Source organism: Tupaia chinensis, unplaced genomic scaffold (assembly GCF_000334495.1).
Source record: "Tupaia chinensis unplaced genomic scaffold, TupChi_1.0 Scaffold000628_1, whole genome shotgun sequence".
NCBI classification, from domain to species: domain Eukaryota; kingdom Metazoa; phylum Chordata; class Mammalia; order Scandentia; family Tupaiidae; genus Tupaia; species Tupaia belangeri.
Genome location: NW_006160148.1, coordinates 1943992 through 1950175, shown reverse-complemented (window position 1 = coordinate 1950175; position 6184 = coordinate 1943992). Strand labels below are relative to the sequence as shown.

General features: G+C 60.2%; 1 protein-coding gene across 1 annotated transcript in view; it reads right to left on the bottom strand.

Annotated features, from left to right (window-relative positions):
• MAN1C1 (mannosidase alpha class 1C member 1) overlaps nucleotides 1-6184 on the bottom strand; it is a 156835-nt gene that overhangs the window by 69612 nt on the left and 81039 nt on the right.

The window sequence follows — 6184 nt, the reverse complement described above, 5'->3', positions numbered from 1 at the left end:
AGAGCATTTCCTGTAACAGAAAAGGTGGGGCGGTCACGCGGCTGGGTCTGATCTGCACACCCGAAGAGGGCTGCAGAGCCCTGGTCCAGAGCATGGCTTTGGACGGACAGTCAGGCGGGGCAGGGCTAGGACTGCAGCGTACAGGTGCTGCCTGGGCTCTGTCCCCTCATCTAGCCTCCCCAGTCAGGGGGGACGCTCCCACACCCATCTCACAGATGAGGGCGCCGAGCTGGGGAGACCGAGCGGCTGACCCAGTGAAGTGCATGGCAAAGCAAAAACCAAAACTGTCTCACACCTCCATGGCGGCTGAGACCTGCTGTCTGGAAACAGAGCTGGTCAGGTCAGGAGGACGCAACACAGCAAGGCCCAGCACCGGCTCCTGACGGCTGCTCAGTGCAGAGGCGGGAACTGTCTGGAGAAGATTTTGGCCCCCCCGCCATAGGCACCGGGAGAGGCGGGGTCGCCCGCGTGGTTCAGGTAGGCTTGCTTTTTAAAAGACATGTCAGTTTTGAGGTCAGACATAACGAGACCTCAGCTGGAAGGAGGAAGGGCTGGCCTGCAAGGATGGCTCAGCTCGCTTTGCTACCTCCGGTCGCCCCTGGATCCTGTCCAAACACGAACTTAACCTGGAGACCTTCGCTTCACCCGCTCTGTGCTCAGGGGCTGCGGGCTGGCATTGTCGGCCCTGGGGAGGAGGGGTCACCGAGGTCTGCAGCGTGTCTACCTCCACTTCCTGGGACGCCTTTCCCTGAGCCAGTGCGAGAGTCCGCCAGGGTCCACCAGGGCACAGCCCTCACCCCCAGGTGGAAGCAGAGCCTCGAGGACCCTGCCCTGGGCCAGTACCCACACTGCAGGCCATGGCCCTCCTCTCTACTCCCAGCCCACACTTGTTCCCGACCTGCGCTGTGACCATTTGCAGTGTGGGTTACAAGCACGGTCAGGACAGGGCCCAGTCTGGCTGACTCCAAAATCCGCAGTGGCTAATCCAATACCCGGAACTCCTTGCGAGTTCTGCAGCTGCTTGCTAAATGAGCAGCTGAATGAATGACAGGTGCCGTCCCAGGACTGCTTCCCTGGGCCAGGGACCCAGCTGGCGGTGATGACCACAGGAGGAGGAGGAAGAGACGCAGCTGCTCGGGGTGGGGACAGCAGAAGCTGCCCTTCCCAACCGGAAAGCCTGTGGCAGCTCTCCCGGTCGGTCCACGCCCTCAAATGCGTTTTCTCTCCAGATCAAGCTTCATCCGAGGCAAACCAATTCTCTGATTAAGCACAAAGAATGTGAGCGGATTATCTACCGACTGCCAGCTTCCCAGGGATCTGTGGAGAAAGCCCCTCCTGGCTCTGCCTGGAGCGCGGCCAGCCAGTGGCAGCCCGCTGCAGGCCCAGGGCCCGGCCTTTGAACTGCCGGATTCTAGTGCTCTGGAAGTCTCTGCCCATGAGCTGAATGTGGGTCTGGGTCCTCACGCTCACTCCACGTGAGCCCGGAAGGGAGAGCTAGGCCATGTGCGGGAAAAGCCGTCCCTTTGGCCTCTTCTGCTGGGCCCTACACGCCTTGAAAAGCCACCGAGGTGGGACCCAGGGCCTCTGATGCTTACAGAGGTTCCGCCGTGTTCTGTCCACGCACCAGCCCTGCCCCGCCCAGCTCCACGGCACAGGCACGTGGGCTCTGGGTATCTCCAAAGGGCAGAGCCGTCGGCCAAGAGCCAGGCACTCTCTCGGGCCATTAGCCTTGGTGCTCACGGGGGAGTCCCTGCAGGGCAGGTGGCCTCTGTCAGGGCTCCCCTGGATCCAGCCAGTCTGGCAGCACGCTAGCAAACACACCCCACCCATCTGGGAGCTGCCCCTCCCTCAGGGCCCTTCGGAGCGCTCAGACTCCCAGGCTGCCGGGCACATGCCGACCGCTCCACCAGGGTGCCCTGCAAGGATCCCCCGCCCCTCAGCAGGCAGGGAACCTGGTCTGGAAAGAGCACAGGCCCTCCCCGTACGAGGTACGGGCGCTTGCTCAGCCTCAGCTGTGCCTCGGCCCAGGCAGACACGTCCACGTCCCCAGAGGTGGGTCTCCAGGGGCCACGGCTCCCACCCCTGCGTGGTTCTCCCAGGGCCTGAGAACACAGGAAGGGGCTGTGGGCGCACACAGGCGGCTGATTCCTCCCTTCCGGGCTGTTACACGATCACGGGTGGGTGAGGACCCCGGGAGACCAGGCCTCAGGCCAGCCAGTCCGAGGAAGGGCTGGAGGAGCGGGAGACACCCTCGCAGCAGGCGGTGGGGGGTGAGGCAGACCCAGCTGTCTGCCTCAGGAATCCCGGGCTCAGAGAGCGTGGCCCCGCTCGAGTACAATCTGCCTGCTGTGTGACCCCAGGCGAGGCACCTAATCGTGGGCCTCAGTGTCCGCATCTGTAAAAGATGGCTATTTCTGTACAGAATCATTTCCAGGATTCAAGAGAAAATACATTTAAAGCACTAGGCAGAGTTAAAAATGTTGGTCCTGTTCTAAAAACTTATCCTAAGAAAACATTAAGACAAACGTAATTAGTGAGGTGAGGGCCAGCTGGTGGCGTGGTGGTGAAGGAGGCTGGATCCCACGCGGTCACCTGCCTGGTTTGTGTCCCGGATCTGGCTTGGTAAGATGTTGGGTATGTGCCTGTGTGAGCCCCAAATCCCGAGGGAAGAATGGAGACGGGGTTACGGCAGGACATCCCCGGGGGGTTACTCTCCCCATTCTCTGTCTCTGGCCATGCTCCCTATGGCAAAGCATCCATATCTGTGTGTACGCACGTGTGTGCAGACACACACACCTACGTATTTGCGTGGGGGCCCATCTGGAGAGACGTGGGCTGGGGGCTCAGGAGCTTTCCTCTGTGGCTCTTACCTGTCTCTTCTAATTTCTCTAGAATGGGTATGTATTGTTTATCACTTACAGAGAGCTGGGCCAGCGTGCGGCCCGTGGAAGTGCACGGCTGCGGTGCACGCCACATGGGAAGACCCTGTATTCACATTCTGAGGCTCCCCTGCACACGCTGGGGCCTGGGCCCGGCTGGCTGGGGCAGGGCGTAGATCTCGGCATGAAGACCCCGTGGGTGTGCCTATCTCTCTTCCTCTCTCTCGTGGAAGACATGAATAAATAAACTAGAAAGAAATGGAGTAATTTTAAGGGTAGAAAAGGATTTTCACAGTGAGGACATTCCAACATGGATAAAGGGATTTGTTCAAACTCCATCACTTTCCAACCAAGAAACAGCATAAGAATGGTAGCCCTGGGAGAGGAAATCCCACACGCTTAACGGTTTTGTGTCTGAGAAGAGCAGCTTAAAAATCAAAGTATCTCCGGCCCTCCTTCTGCATCCTTCTCCCTCGCTCTGTCTGGTGGGAAACCGACCTCGAACATCAACGGCATGCCCGATGGGAAAGGTGCCCTCCCCCAGACAGCGCGACGGGGCAGGAGGATGCGGTACATTTCTGCTGTGCCTGGTGGAGGGACCGTGCCTGCAGAGACAGGGACATTCGGCACACAAGTCAGCCCTGTGCGGGGAGGGACGGTCTCACAGGATCAGCTGGGGGTCGGGGGGGACGCACAGCCTAAACGTCTTCGTGCCGTAACTGTCAGCTGTGGAGGTAGACAAGATGCTTACCCAGCACCTCGAGACGTGCCGAAGGGAAGTGGCTCACAGTGCGAGCCATAAAAATGATCGGGGTTCTTCAGCAAGTGCGTGCTGAGTGGCTGGTGTCAGTCGGGTCTCAGGACAGCGGTGGCTTCTCAGCCATCTGCACTGTGGCCCGGGTGGGCGGCACTGGGGCTTAGCGGTCAGCCGGGCAGTGCCTGCCTTCAGAGCAGCTTCTATGGCAGAGCTGGTCTTCAAAGAGAAACGCGAAGCCAGTTTTGCAAAGGCAGCGGCAGGACCAGAGTCAGAGGGATAAAGGGGTGCTGGGGGTGCTGTTCTGCACCTGCCCTCGGGAGAGAGAAGGGCCTCAGAAAGAACTGACGCCAAGGCCAGTTGCTATCCATCAGGGAAGCGGGGCCAGGCCAGCACGTGGGTGTCTATTGTGGGCTGGGCGACAAGGAGCTTGGGCAGGGAAGGCAGGAAGGAGGGTCCTGCCGGAGCCCAAGGAGGTGGGCCGTTTGTGACCGTAAAGCTCCTTTGTGGCTTTTCCTACCAAAAGTGGCCCAATCCCTCAGTGGCTTTGCAGGAAGCAGGGGATGACATTCAGCCACACTTTGGGTCCCCTCTCCACCACAGAGAAACAGTGTCAAGTTACAGAAGTCCCTGGGAGTAGGACGGATTAACCCCCAAGTACCAGGGCCAGAAGGCTGTTCCCCAGGCCACCCTGCCTTCCTGTGGGACTGGAGGCCCCCACACCCAGTATAGCAGGACCCCCCACCCAGGCAGTAGACTCGGCACCCACGGAGGCAGCAGGGGGCTTGCTCTTGCCAGAGCCCCACCTGGACTAAGGGGAGTGGCAGGGGCTGACCCCTCAGGGCCCTATCCTGGCTCTGGTGACTGGGTCTTAACCTGGGTTTGCATCAGAACCATCAGTGGAGATTCCGTTCCAGCGCAGAGGCCTGCTGCATCCGCCAAACCGAACGTCTAGGAATGCACCTGGAGGTCTGTTTGCAAAAGCCCTGCGGGTAATTCTGATGGTCTCTGGTTAACAGGCCCAGATCTGTCTACACTGCCTGTTTCATAGACAGACTGAGCCGCAGGAAGGATGGAGAAGGCCGACCGTCCAAGGTTACACAGGCACAGCAGGAGATCCAACTCTCCCGTCCCCTGGCAGCCGTGACAACACCAGCGGGAGGGGAGGATGACAGAGGTGACCGTGTACCGGCACTTCTCTAAGCCCTCCTCAAGACGTGGACTAGCTGAATGTTCAGTCACCCTGTGAGGGAGGGCCTACAATTCCTACTCTTCCAGGAGAGGAGAGAAGGCCACAGAAAGGTTGACTCACTTGTCCACGGCCACACAACCAGACACTGGTGGACCGGGTAGCCTCACGACAATCCTAACCAACCAGCTGGCTTAACTGCCTCAGACCACCACGCTCCTCCCTCCAGGGCTTTCGGCCCTCCTGTGGGTGGGTTAGCAGACTCTGGGAAGCTTCTAGGGGTGGTCCCTGAGGATGGGGGCTTGGTGCCCTGGAGGAGGCGGTGGGGACTGGCCTCCCTCGCCATTGGCTAACAACCTGCTTTGGGACTGACGCCCAGATCCCCGCAAGTTTGCCAGGTCCTCGGGACACAGGCCTTCAGGAACAAGCACACCACCTGTGAAATGGGACCCCGCTGGGACGCAGGCCATGCTGGGAGAGTGGCCTTTCCTAGTCTGGCCGTGTGCTTGACCCTGCTCACAAAGCCGGCAGCGACCACCTCAGACTGCGCTGTCAGTCACAGCCTCCTGTGGGCGTCGGGGTTCAACCCCCCGTTTTGGCTTCACTTTCAAAGCCTGATGTGAGGAGGAGGGACACAAGGACTCGGGGTGAGCAGAGCCCCGTCTGAAGCTACAGCTCACACAGACCTGCTGCTCCCCCTGGGGACCCGTAAGCGCCCCGAGCCTGCTGCCACCCAGTCCTCAGAGGCTGCTCGCCCTGGGCCTGCTGCCACCCAAGTTCTCCTGAGGCAGGGAAATTGGAATGCTTGGATTTTGAGGCCCACAAGCTTTCGTGTGAACAGCTGTGCCACCTCTTACCAGGGGTGCAGACCTGGGCAAGCCACTGTCCCCCAGTGTCACTTTCCTTGTCACCAAGTTACCAGAAGGAATCGTCTCACAGGGAGGTGCCTGAACAGGCGGGTGGGCACCTGCAGCCCTGCCCTTCCACCGGACACTAATGGAGGCAGAGGACCCAGGTCCTGGTGGCTTTATCTGGCTTCCTTGAAACAGCAGGAAGGAGGTGAAGCGATCCTGCCGGGCCAGTGAGGGAGGTGAGGGCCAAGGGTGGGGCTGCACCTGGCATCCAGACCCCTTGCCCATGAAAAGCACGGGAAGTTGCCTTTACACAGCATCGGCATACGGGTGAGCATCGCCTGCTCCGTACATGGGTGAGCATCGCCTGCTCCGTGCACGGGTGAGCATCGCCTGCTCAGTACACGGGTAAGCATCGCCTGCTCCGTACACGGGTGAGCATCGCCTGCTTCGTACACGGGTGAGCATCGCCTGCTCAGTGCACGGGTGCGCATCGCCGGCTCCGTACAAG